Consider the following 14,056-nt stretch of genomic DNA (forward strand, 5'->3'; position numbering starts at 1 on the left):
TCCTGGAGCCACAGCTGGAAATCTCAACCAAAGTCAAAAGACTTAATTTGAAACTTGAATATTGAGAAAGCCTTTCAAAGTTGTTAAGCACTTTAAAAACATTTGGTCAAAACAGGATCCCTGTTCCCCTCACACACACAAAAAATAATTATCATTTATTTAATCTGGGTGATCTAACAAGAGTTATTGACCACATTTAATTAAAGTTATAAAGCAGTCACTTAAATATTTTTTAAACTATCAAAAAATCTTAAGACAGTTATTCAAGCACTCAAAACCCAATAAAGACAGCAGAGAATACAAGATACTATCTTGAGAAAACACAAAATTTCATTTCCTTTGTCAATTCCCAAAAGGTAAAGAAAAATCTCTTGTAGTTTTTTTCCTCCTCCTAGGAAGCTCATCCAGATAATTTGGAAGTCAAATCTGATAGAGAATAATTCAAATTTAATGCTAGAATAACACATGCCCAAAGAATGAAGTTTTAAATTATCCATGCTTCTAAGATAAACATCTTTAATGTCAGGTCATAACAGAGACTGAATAGGAAAAGAAGCCAGGAGCTTCCTCTGAGTCTCCCATATGGGTGCAGGGGCCCAAGGACTTGGGCCATCTTCCACTGCTTTCCCAGGCCAAGCAGAGAGCTGGATTGGAAGAGGAGCAGCCAGGACTAGAACCGGCATCCATATGGTATGCCAGCACTGCAGGTGGAGAATTAACTGACTGTGCCATGGCACTGGCCTCCAGACTAACTTCTAAGGGTACAGTTTAAAAACTTGTCATGGGCCGGTGCCGCAGCTCAATGGGCTAATCCTCCACCTTGAGGCACCGGCACACCAGGTTCTAGTCCTGGTCGGGGCGCCGGATTCTGTCCCGGTTGCCCCTCTTCCAGGCCAGCTCTCTGCTGTGGCCAGGGAGTGCAGTGGAGGAAGGCCCAAGTGCTTGGGCCCTGCACCCACATGGGAGACCAGAATAAGCACCTGGCTCTTGCCATCGGATCAGCGCAGTGCACCGGCCGCAGCACGCCAGCCACAGCGGCCGTTGGAAGGTGAACCAACGGCAAAGGAAGACCTTTCTCTCTGTCTCTCTCTCTCTCTCACTGTCCACTCTGCCTGTCAAAAAAAAAAAATTTTAAAAATTAAAAAAAAAACTTGTCATGGGACCCCCACATCCCAATAAGCTGGGTGCTAAAAATGTCATAAATGTTAAAGTGATCATATTAAGTGTTAAAGTGAACACACACTCACACACACACACACACACACATATATATATATATATATACACACAGGATTAAGTGTTAAAGTGACCATATAAATAGGACCAAGTATGGGGTAATTATAATAGATAGAATTAAATAGGAGAGAATATTCCAACATGGGAAGCAGTCCACACAGCTAGCTCATAGAATGACAATTGCCTTAAGTAACACTCTGACCTCAGAATCAGCCCTTATGGCTTCCTGGTCTGTCTGAAATGCTCACGAGAGCATTTCAAGCATGGAAAGCCAAAACACTGAGGCAAAAAAATATTCTACATGAAGGTTCTCTGTGAGTGAGATCCCAATGGAAAGAAGTGGCCATCAAAGAAGGATGTACTTTTCTCTAAATGAAGGAGAGAACTTCCACTTTACTAATGGCCTTGTCTAAATACTGATGAAGTTTGTGGATTCAAAAGGCTTCCATAGCCTAGGCAGCTCATGTCAAGAGCCTTGGGTGGTCACTGACACCATACATAAGAGTTCTAATTGTTAAATTAACAACAGGAGTCATTGTGCACTAACTCCCCATGCAGGACCTCTGTCCTGAATGAGTTGTATTATGAGAGTTAACTGTGATACTTGTTCTCAAACAGTTTTTGTGTGTGTGTATGCATATGTGTGCAAATTATTGAAATCCTTACTTGGTATAGAGTTGGTCTTCTGTGTACAAAGTTAATTGAAAATGAATCTTAATTGAGAATAGGACTGGGAAGAAGGAGGCAGGGAGTGTGGGTGAGAGTGTGGGTATGATGAGAAGAATAACTATATTCCTAAAGCTGTGCATATGAAATTTGTATTACTTAAAAATGAATTAATTAATTAATTTTAAAAGAATAATGAAAAATTATCATAATTAATATAAAAATTTATATTTGTCAAAATCTTCATGACTGGGGCAGGCATTGGTGTTCCGTGTATTAAACTGCTGCTTGGAATGGCCATATCCCATATCAGAATGCCAGTCTGAGTCTGAGTTGCTCTGTTTACAACCCAGTTCTCTGTTAATGCGCCTGGGAAGCAGCAGATGATGACTCAAATACATAAGTCCCTGCCATCTACACGGAAGATCCAAATGAAGTTGCTAACTCCTGGTTTTGGATTGGCTCAGCCAGGTCATTGCAGTCATTTGGAGAGTCCACCAGGAGATGGGAGATTTAACTTTCTCTCTCTCTCTCTCTCTCTCTCTCTTTCTCTCTCTCTCTCTCTCTCTCTCTGCCTTTCAAATAAATACATCTTTTTAAAGATGCTCATGACTAAGTTGCTTGAAAGATTAAGTGTCACATATTTTCATATGTTCCACAGGTATTTCTGGTGCAGAGTTTATAAGTGTCAAGCAATCATCTTGAAGATGCAGAAATGAGCCTATGACAAAATAATCTTTCTCTATATGAGAAAGATTGCCAATTTTTCCCTAAAAAGTACAAATTAAAAGCCATCTATAATGTTTGTGCAAAGAATAATACTGTAAGGATGCCAGTCATTGCTATCAAAATGTAAAAATCAGAGGACGTATTAATACATTTTTAAAATATGTATCCAGGTGAGCTAAGGATTAAATGTATTAGCATTAATAAAAATTTATTTAGGGAGGCAAAGCTGTAGCATAGCAGGTAAAGCCACAGCCTGTAGTGCCGACAGCCCATATGGGCTTCACTTCAAGTCCTGGCTGCTCCACTTCCATTCCAGCCCTCTGTATGGCCTGGGAAAGCAGTGGAAGATGGCCCAAGTTCGTGGGCCCCTGCACAAGAGTGGGAGACCTGGCAGAAGTTCCTGGTCCCTGTTCTAAAATGTGTATGAGAGAAATGCCAGATTATTTTCAGAGGATGTCCAATTAGACTCATAGCTGATATTGATTCTCATCAGAAACCCTACAAGTTAGGAGAGAATCGAGAGATATAGTCCAAGTCTTAAAAGAAAAAAAAAACTGTCAATCCAGAATACCATACCCTGCAAAGCTCTCATTTATGAATGAAGGTGAAATACAGACCTTCCATAACAAACTGAAATGGAAAGAATTTGTCACCACTTACCCAGTTTTAAAATGATGCTTAAGGATGCATTGCACACAGAAACACAGAAAGATAGTCATCATTATGAAAGACTGTGAAGGCAGAAAATCTCCCAGTAAAGTAAAGAGGAAATACAAAGCAAACAATAGGAATATATATGGAAAAATGGCAGGGACCAGTTGTTACTTATCAATAGTAACCTTGAATGTAAATGGTATAAATTCACTAATTAAAAGATACAAACTGTATAGATTAAAAAACAAACCCATCTATTTGCCACCTACTTGAAAAACACCTCATCACCATAGACACTATCAATGAACAAAGATATTAAAAGTGAAACAATGGAAAAAGGTATTCCATGCTAACAGAAGGCAAACATAAGCAGGTATAGCCATCCTAAAATCAAACAAAATAGTCTTTATTTTTTATTTAGCTTTTATTTAATGAATGCAAAATCTTAGGCACAACTTTAGGAATATAGTGGTTCTTCCCCCCATACCTACCCTGCTATCCCAACTCCCATCCCACCTCCTACTCCCTCTCCCATCCCATTCTTCATTAAAATTCATTTTTAATTAACTCTATGTACAGAAGACCAGCTCTGTATGCAGTAAAGATTTCAACAGTTCATACCCCCCCCACACACAACATATAAAGTAACAAAACCTTCTTTAACACAAAAAACATATCACTTGTGTTGTATTGTTCCTGTGAAGATTTTATCCTTCCTGGCCTTCAGAAAGAGATAAAAGTTTGTCAATGATGATTTAGCTGTAGAAACACTAACATTTTCAAAGTCTGAATGATAAATGGTGTTTAATATAGTTCAGGTAGAGGGTAACACCAGCATTGTTGGTATAGATGTAACCCCAGTAAAGGTGAAATGTTAATAAATCCTTCACTTGGTTGTTGTCCCAGAAATCTCCAGCAGGTTCATTCAGGTGTAAAGAACCTGGTGACTTGCATGGATTTTGGAACAACATTTTCAAGTTTGCCTGTTTCTACAAAGTTCCATATGGATTCCTCTGGACTTAGTCTTACCTGCCTTTCTTCTCTACTTCTTGTCAAAACAGTCACTTCCTCTATTTCAATTCAACTGAAGCATTTATTGAGTACTTGCTATGTGCATGTTCTCTGGAATACAATGCTTCAAATGTTCCTTGCAGTGGAGAAAAGTTCTTAGCCTTCTCACATTAGTCTAATAGAACAGATTTAATGGATTTGTCAGAGTATTCTTCTTGGATGAGCTGTCTCTCATCAGCAAGGAATAATTTAGGAAGAAGAGTGACCATTTCCTATATGTGATGTAGTGGGGTGGGAAGGGCAGGCTGGCAGCAGCTGAGACCACATCTATAAAAGATGCTGAATGATGGAGCCTCAGCAGAGGACTGGCAAGGTCAGTTCACAAGGCCCAGGAGGGTGGGTTAAGCAGATGAGAAAGCCCTGGCAGTGGCGAGCACAGCTGAGCCCCAAGGAATATGGCACTGCCCAGAAGGATCATGCTTCTTTTGATGTTTACTTCACTTCATGTCTTTACAAACACAACAAAAGATCATAAAAAAGCCTCTGTGGGCCGGCGCCCCAGCTCACTAGACTAATCCTCTGCCTTGCGGCGCCGGCACACTGGGTTCTAGTCCCGGTCGGGGCACCGATCCTGTCCCGGTTGCCCCTCTTCCAGGCCAGCTCTCTGCTGTGGCCAGGGAGTGCAGTGGAGGATGGTCCAAGTCCTTGGGCCCTGCACCCCATGGGAGACCAGGAGAAGCACCTGGCTCCTGCCATCGGATCAGCACGGTGCGCTGGCCGCAGCGTGACTACCGCGGCGGCCATTGGAGGGTGAACCAATGGCAAAATGAAGACCCTTCTCTCTGTCTCTTTCTCACTGTCCACTCTGCCTGTCAAAAATAAAAATAAAATAAAATAAAAGCCTCTGTGTAAGAATAGATCATCAAATATTCATTTAGGCTGGGAACAAGTAATTTTCATATAGGTATAGATCTGTAGAAGACATAAATCAGGGAAATACGTGAATTCCTGTTAATTTATCCCTTAGCCATGTTTATAACACCCACTTTCATTACAGATCAACATTGCTCCCCTAGCCACATTTCCTGAAAATACTGTGTAGCTTAATGGGTGCTTTAGGACCTTTACTCCCTTGTCATTATGTACCTAGCTCTAGATGTGCCACTAATAGAACTGACACTCTGGCCACAGAGATCACGTCAGAGGGTGAGCTCATGACTGAAGCCAATGCTAGCAGAATCCATCACCAGATTCACATAAGGTGAAGTAGGAGAAATAAACCTTCCTTATCAGGTGGCAAGGTTGGGATGATATGAACCTTAAACCACCTGTAACCCAAAATGCTGTCTGTAGAGATTCAGTCTGAGAGTTTGGACACTGAAATGACAGAAACAAATGCAAGAATGAGAGATTTCTGCTCATCAGGGGTTCCCAGATTAAACACTACCCCTCTCTCTAACATGGTAATAAGCATGGTATGGGCTAGGAACTGAAACCAAGTATGTAAGGAGAGAGTGGAAAGTTCATGAGACTGAATATCTCAGTAACAATGAAACTTCATGTAGGTTAATAAAATTCAGTAAATGGTGAACATGAAAATCACCTGGAAGGTCTCTAAATATATCATTATGAACTTTGATTTACAATAATGGGGGATTTAGTGGTTCAAAACAGCCTTCCTTCTATTCAATTTCATGCTGGAGATATTGGTAGGAAAAAAATGTGACATAGGACTTCATTGTCTATGTAAAAAAGTCAACTGAGTCTACAAAACAGCTACTAAAAGTAATACAAGGAGCTTTCAAAATGTTCATGGAAAATATGAAAAACTTCATGAATTTCATGTTTGGCCTAAATAGGCTATTTATCTTTTTATTTCCATTTTTCCACAAATTTTTGAAGTGTCATTGTAGCTAGTAATCAAAAGAAAACATCCTCAAAATCATTTGTCGTTAGACACATGAAAATCAAAATCAGATGCAACACTACTATATAGTCTTAACACTGGATAAAATTCTGAAGATCCACAATTCTACAAGTAGGCAAGAAAATGGAGCAACTTGATTCTCAAACATTCCTGGTAGTAATATAAAGTAGTAAAACTACTGCAGAAAATAATTTCCTATTAAGGCATGCATACTTAGAATGCCATCCCACAATATTATTCCCAGAATGACCCAAAAGAAATGAAACCATATGTCTACTCAAAGGCTTTTTTACAAATGTTCATTGTAGTTGTATTTATAATAACCAAAAAATATGGGTAATAAGAAATGTTCATTAAATGGGTGAATTACATACAGTAGCTTATACATACAGTAGAATAACTTATTTAAGTTAATGGTAATGAAATATGAATGTATGCAACAATATTGATGAATCTCAAAAACATGGTGAAAAAAGGAATCAGATACCAAAAAATCCACCCTGTAAATTTTCATTTAAATGAAAGCATAGTAAATCCAAACAAATCTAAAATGGTAGAAATTAGATTAGTTGCCAGGAGTCACAGTGAGAAGCAGAGGATAATAAGGAATACAAGGCAACTATTTGACATAATAAAAATGTTTTACTCATGATAGTAGTTATATAAGTTTATAATTTTTCAAAATGCTCAGAGATGTATGCTTAACACAAACACATTTTTGTATATAACTTACAATTCAATTTAGTTTGTTAAATAAAAATATCACCTGCTGCCATGTGAAAATTGGATTTTGGACAGAAAAGGATGGGGCAAGGTACATTAAGAGACTATCGCAAAGATAATGCCAGATTGGATTAGGATGTTACTCACAATGATAATACTCTGTACAAGTATATGGGATTTATTGCAGGCACTGTTCAGTTTGGTCTACATGTATGGATTCAACTAATACTCTCATAAATCATATACTGGAGGAACAATTACTCTAAAGCACAAAAAAATAACATGAGAAAAGCTAGTAGTCTGATTTACAATCTATACATTTAACCGTTGTGTTCTTTCAGATAGATTTGGAACATATTTTGAAGTACAGTTGACAAAACATACTGATATGTAGAATGTGCTACTTAAGCTAAGGAGAATAATTAAAGATGGTGATGCCATATTGAGATGAGAAAAGGGATCGTGCTTATAGTTAAAGGAAAAGATTTTCAACATGTATCCGACAACTGTCATTTGCAGGTGCTAGGCAGGGGAGGGCTATGTTTCAAGTGAAGCCTCTGTAGAAAAAAAAAATTTTTATATTTGATTTTGAGAAGCATGAACTTTTGGGAATTATGGGAAATGCTGAACAGTCACATACCCTCCCAGAGGAGCCAGATTAAAAGAGCAACAGACAGATATGGTGGATGACCCACTATTGAGTGATCTTCTATAATAACAGCTCAATTACCTCAAATTCAGCTCATCGCATCACTGGGGCCATCCCTCAGTGTTGATGAGTCTTCCCCCATCTCCCTCAATTCCTAATTATCTTCACTATCTACTAGCCCATAACCACTACCCACAACCAAATCTATCCCCCTATACCAGAGGATAGCCAGATCTCACTCATACTGAGATATCCTATCATCCAGATAAAAGAAGGTTCTGAGAAAGGTGGATAAAAAAAAAAAAAGCTGGAACAACTACAGTAGATGTCCCTTTTTCTATAACTGTCTTAAATCAGTACAAATAATGTGTAGATTATATCCTGATCTACAGTCCTTCTAAGCAGAACTCAGATGAAAATACCATTTAAGTCTTAAATTTTTTAAAGAAAAAGGGCATGAAGTTTCCCCAATGAAAGTTCAGATTTTTAAACAGATCTAACTCTGGAAAACTATGTCCTCCCATTTAACAGGAAGTCATACTATGTGAAGGACTGCCACATAAGAAGAAAAAACAACTGATAAGACCATGCCTGGTAATGTCAAGATTCTGTAGAATCTAGATCCCAGGACTTGGATTGATAACCAAATCCCTATAAAGGGCCCTGATATCCACATGAATGAACGGAAAAACACAAGGCCTTTCACAAGATTAAAGTTTTGCTGGCAATAGCCCAGGCACCAGGGATTTCTCATTTAGACAAGCCTTTGACCCTGTTTGTAGTTGAAAGACAACAAATAGCCCTGGGTGTACTTGCCCCTAAACTGGGTCTACTTCCACGGCCAGTGGCCTACTTTTCTAAAAAGTTGCACTCAAGGGCCACAGGATGGCCCAGTTGACTAAAAGTGGTTTCTGTGACTGCACTTTTGGTAGAGGAAATCACAAAAATCAAATTAAGGCTAGCCTCAAACTCCACACCAAGTTCAAGGGACTCTGGAAATTGAAGGACACCAATGACCAACAGGAGAATGCCTTACTAAGTGTCCTTTTAGATTCACCTGGAGTAACTCTCAAAGCATGCAAGTCCTCAATCCAGCTACTCTTCTGCCATCTGAAAATACTGAAAAGCACATCTCACTTGTGTGGAGACCATACATAGCCTACTTCAGTAATCCCAATATACAGCATGAACCTCTGGAAAATCCAGTTGTTGAATAGTTCACTGATGGTAGCAGTTTCCTGAAGGAAGGAGTTAGAAAGGCAGGAGATACCATAGTAGATCTTACCCGAGTTGTAGAGACTCGTGCATTACTAACCAACACCTCAGTGCAAAATGCTGAACTTTTCACCTTGACTAGAGCTTTAAAACTGGGAAAAGATCAGAAATCTAATATTTAAACAAATACCAAATATTAATACCATGTGCAACATGCATGTGTGACAATTGAGAAAGAAAGAGGACTGCTGACTGAAACAAAAAATTACCCTATTAAACATGGCTCTCTTCCAGGCAGTTTTGGAGTCTCTGGAGAGGGCTCTTTTCATTACAGGGGATACCAAAAAGGGAATATCATATAAACAATGTAAATGCATGGGTAAATATGGCAGAGAAGAATGCTGACACCCAGGAGGTCCCAAAAATGGTTCTATTATCCCAGCTTTTAGAGACAGCTGGACAGCCCTACTATACCACACCTGAGATAGAATGAACCTAGCAAGGAGATTACACTAAAGACATCAGTTAGGGGTGAAGTTTAGATCATAAAATCATGCCATCAATAGCCTCTTGATGGAAAATTAACCAAACAATGCATGATTCTACCCATCTGGGAAGACAGGTCCAAATTCAAATAGTTTCCTGTGTCTTTAGAGGAAAAGGACTACATTCTGTTATAAAGAAAGTGACTCAGTTCTGTCCCAGGATCTTCTAAATAACCCTGGCAGCCACAACAAACCACGTTTCTACTCACTTCCATACAAAGGACAGAAACCTAACCAGGTGAGGATTCACTAATACACTAATGTCACTGATATGCCCCCAGCAACTGATTACAAATATGTATTAATCTTCATTGATACTTTCACTGGATGTACAGAAGGCTTCTTATCCAAACAGAAAAGGCACAAAAAATATGCAAAGTACCACTAAAATAAATAATCCCATGTTTTGGGCTCCTAATGTCACTCCAGAGTGACAATGACCTCCCACTTTGTCTCTGCTCTTTGAATTATCTGCCACCTCCATGCCTTTTAGAAAGCATAATACTCAGGCCAGTATGAAAGAGACAACAATTATTTTAAAACTCTCTGGCCAAACCATGCCGAGACCACAGATTCCTGGTTCAAGCCATTGTCTATGGCTCTCCTTAGAGTGTGGATGGCACCCAAGGCCACCTTACAGTTTAACTCACTTGAGACGTTAAATGGGAAGCTCTTTCTCATCTGTGACATTCCCTTTGATTTAGATATCCTAGATCAAATAAAACATATTATCAATTTAGGCGAGGTACAGAAGGCTCTGATCAAATACAGCAATAAAATCTCCTGGCACCAGATTCCAAAAATTATGAACCACCCATCTCCCCAGAAAATCTAGCTTTGTTAAAAACGTGGAGAAAGGAATCCCTCTCTAACCAATTATAGCCTAAATATAAAGGACACTCTCAGGTACTACTTAACACAACCATTGCAGTTAAATTGCAAGGAATTTCTAGCTACATATATATGCCAAGAATTTAGTTTGTACAACCTTCAGTCTTCACAGACCCACCCAGAGATTAACTCTGCCTACTCTCAAGAGCAAATTTAGAAGAAAAAAAAAAAGAGCAAATTTAGGACCCCAATTTAATTTTTTTTTTTTTTTTGACAGGCAGAGTAGATAGTGAGAGAGAGAGACAGAGAGAAAGGTTTTCCTTTTTGCCGTTGGTTCACCCTCCAATGGCCGCTGCGGCCGGCGTATCTCGCTGATCTGAAGCCAGGAGCCAGGTGCTTCTCCTGGTCTCCCATGTGGGTGCAAGGCTCAAGGACTTGGGCCATCCTCCACTGCCTTCCCGGGCCATAGCAGAGAGCTGGCCTGGAAGAGGGGCAACCGGGATAGAATCCGGCACCCCAACCGGGACTAGAACCCGGTGTGCCGGCGCCGCAAGGTGGAGGATTAGCCTGTTAAGCCACGGCGCCGGCCCCAATTTAATTTTAAAATGCTTAAAGATAAGTAAGATTCTTGTCTTTGCTGAATTCCCTTCCCTAAAACAGGATGTTAAACATACTGAACTTTCTGGTTGATATGTTTTTTCTTCTCTTCTACTATTTTCCTTGGGAAATTAGCAATAAAATTAGCAGAAAAATTCCCTTGTAAATTTTCCACTATAACAGCAACTTTATGTCAAACGATAAAATCTTACTACATAACATAAAATTGTTGTGAGGAACCTGCCTGCTGGCCTGAGCACATTAGCCCAGACCACTGAGTAGTCCCTACAGCAACTACAAGATGGTTTAGATTCCAGAGTTAACGTGGTCATGGACAACCAATGAGCAAAGGTTCCTACCAGTGGAAATGGAAGAAGTATATGCAATGACTAATAAAGCCTGCAATAAAACTTGCTATACTTGCATTAACAACAGTGGGCTGATGGAAGAAGATATCAGAAGGATGTATGATTAACCAAGTGGTTCCATGATTGTGGTGAAGGATGTCACCTGCCTTGTACCATCAGAGAAGGAAGCAGTAATGAGTGTTCTTTTACTGACATGGTTCTGATGCTTGCTCCATTTTTGCTGATGTATTCTCAATGTAATTGTCTAATTTATATCTTCCATAACCCAACGGGTTCATGTAAAAATCATGGTTATTCAGGGATTCAAGCCATTGCCAAAAACTGATGACAAACCTCCAGCTCTGCCACTGGTATTTCCAGATCAGCTAGCAAGGGACTTTAGTTCCCTGGCCAGGCAAGGATTAGGTCCTGACACATCATGAAGAAATTATAGAAAATGAACCTTTTTTACCCTAGACCTCCAAAAAGTAAAGGATCCCAAATCTCAGAGGCAGAAGAGAATGACATGGGCAAGGAGAGATCTGAGGGCCACCAGCCCCCCATGGCTCTGCCTGCTTCACTCAACTTCCCCTCCATTTGTCTGGCTAAGGTAACCCAAGACTACTCTTACCACAATACTGCTGCCCATAAATGGAGCTGCTAGAAATGCCCAACAAACTGCTGGCCATGTTCCCATGATGACCTCTAACTAATTATTATAACATTATAATAAATTACCAGGGTGACACTCTTCTCCCACCATACACCTAACAACATGACACGTGTGAGTTTTCGTAAAAAGGAAAGAAAACAGATGGTACCCAAATTCTTAGAACTCTCCCCTACTCCTAGAAAGCCCCACCCAAACACCACCTTCTATGAATATTCTACTCCTCTGCCCTATGCAGATCATATAAATCAGGGGTGGGGAGCATCTGGCCTGCACGCCATGTGAGGTCATGAAATCATTTGCTCTGGCCTTGTCAAGGCACCCACAGGCATGACTCAAAATTCAATAACTCATAAAGCAGGCTAAGTTTTAACTTGATAATTTCGTGTAACCCGTGAATGAAGCTATAAACACTTCAGTGGCCTTTGGCAGAGAAAAGCTGCCTCACCCCCAAATCCTGAACCTCCCTGGATACAGTTCACTCTTGATGCCCGCATTCCCTCTGGAGTGTGTACCTTCACTTTGCTAATACTGTCTCTTATTTCTCTCTTAACCTTTACTTATGTCTTGTCCTTGAATTCTTTCTTGCATTGGAGACAAATACCTGGGCCCATTAGATGACAGTCCTTCTACTCATCCTACCAAGAAATATTTAACAAGTGATTCTGAGGCGCCCATACTTAAGTAGTGACTATATAACTGTCAACAAAATAGACATAATCATGAAGTCCAGTGGAAAAGATACCTTCAAATGCAAAGGATAGAATGCTGTGGACACCTGTCTCAGCGAAAACCAACCTCATCTGGGAGTTTTTGAAAGTCCCTCTGAGGAAGTAAAAATGTAAGGAAAACTTAAGGGCTGAAGAGTCATCAAGAGGATAGAAATGGTGTCCAAGGCAAAAGGAATAGCATGTACAAAGAGAGTGAGAAGAGAGCCTGACCACTGAGAAACAGAATGACTCATCTGATCAGAGTGAGAGGTGAGGCTGAAAAAGAGGTGGTGTGTGATAGGGTGGGGCCTTGCAAATCTAAGGGTTTTGAACTTTCTCATAAGGTAACTGGGAGTAACACAACAACTTGTTTCAAAGGCTCACTACTATAGGTGAAATGATAGGTATAATTAAAAATGTCTTTGGAACCAGAGAGGGAGGATCAGTAGGCTTCCCAGAAAAGAAACTTTTGAGTTAATCTTTAAAGAATGGGAGACTCTCCCCAGCAAAAGAGGAAGGACATTCCAGAAAAAGGAAATGGCAAGGCAAAAAGGCACCACTCTAAAAATAGCTGATCATGCCAGGGAACAGGGAGAAAACACAAAGGACTGCAGGAGAGAACACAGTGGAAAATAAGGTTAAGGGGCATATCTCTAACATTTTTGCACAGATGGTACAATGACCATACATTTAGATATTTCAGTTATGAGCACTACTAACCATAAAATAAAGTTTGTTCTCCTTCTTGCATATCTTCATATTCAAACTATAGTGGGTGAGAGTCTGAGTGGTAACTATGGAAATTTTATCTTCAAATAAGCCATAATTTACATTAACAGTCAAAGTATATTGTTATATCTTTATGGGACTTTACCAAGTCACTCAGTTCTAAATCAAAGTACATGAACCTTATGACTCAGAACTAAATCTTGCCAGATAATCAAATTATCAGTCAACTTCTTGGTTCTAGGGCTGGTTTGGGTTGTTTTTGTTTTTTCAATGATTCCAGTAATCACTGTATATCTGATACAAATAGGTATGGATGTAAGACTGGAAAATTTTCCAACTCTTAATTAAATTTAAAAATAAAAAAATCTGCCCTTAGCTGAGTTTAGCCACACTGGAATTTTACAGGGTCTTATATTCGTACGGTATCTTAAAAAATTCTTTACTATGCAAGTTCACTTATTCAACATTTCTTATACCAAAGTCTAACAAATATTATTATTTGATTACTTCTTTTGATTCTTCCTCATTCATGCTCATGGACTAAAATAATTGATATAGTTTAAATGTTCTTACTACCCAAAGTAATTTGCACATTAAATGTAATTCTTATTAAAATTTCAATTCACAAAAAAAAAGAAAAAAAATCCTAAAATTCATATGGAATCACAAAATATCCAAGGCAGCCAAAGAAATTTTGAACAAGGATAAAATTGGATGCATCAAGAAGTATTCTGAAGAGTTCCAAGATGGCAGCACAGGAGAGAGAGTTTTAAAAAAAGTGGAGATAGTGTAGTCTCAGGGAAGAGTTAGGAAAAAA

The sequence above is a fragment of the Lepus europaeus genome, chromosome 5, assembly GCF_033115175.1.
Source record: "Lepus europaeus isolate LE1 chromosome 5, mLepTim1.pri, whole genome shotgun sequence".
Lineage (NCBI taxonomy): Eukaryota > Metazoa > Chordata > Mammalia > Lagomorpha > Leporidae > Lepus > Lepus europaeus.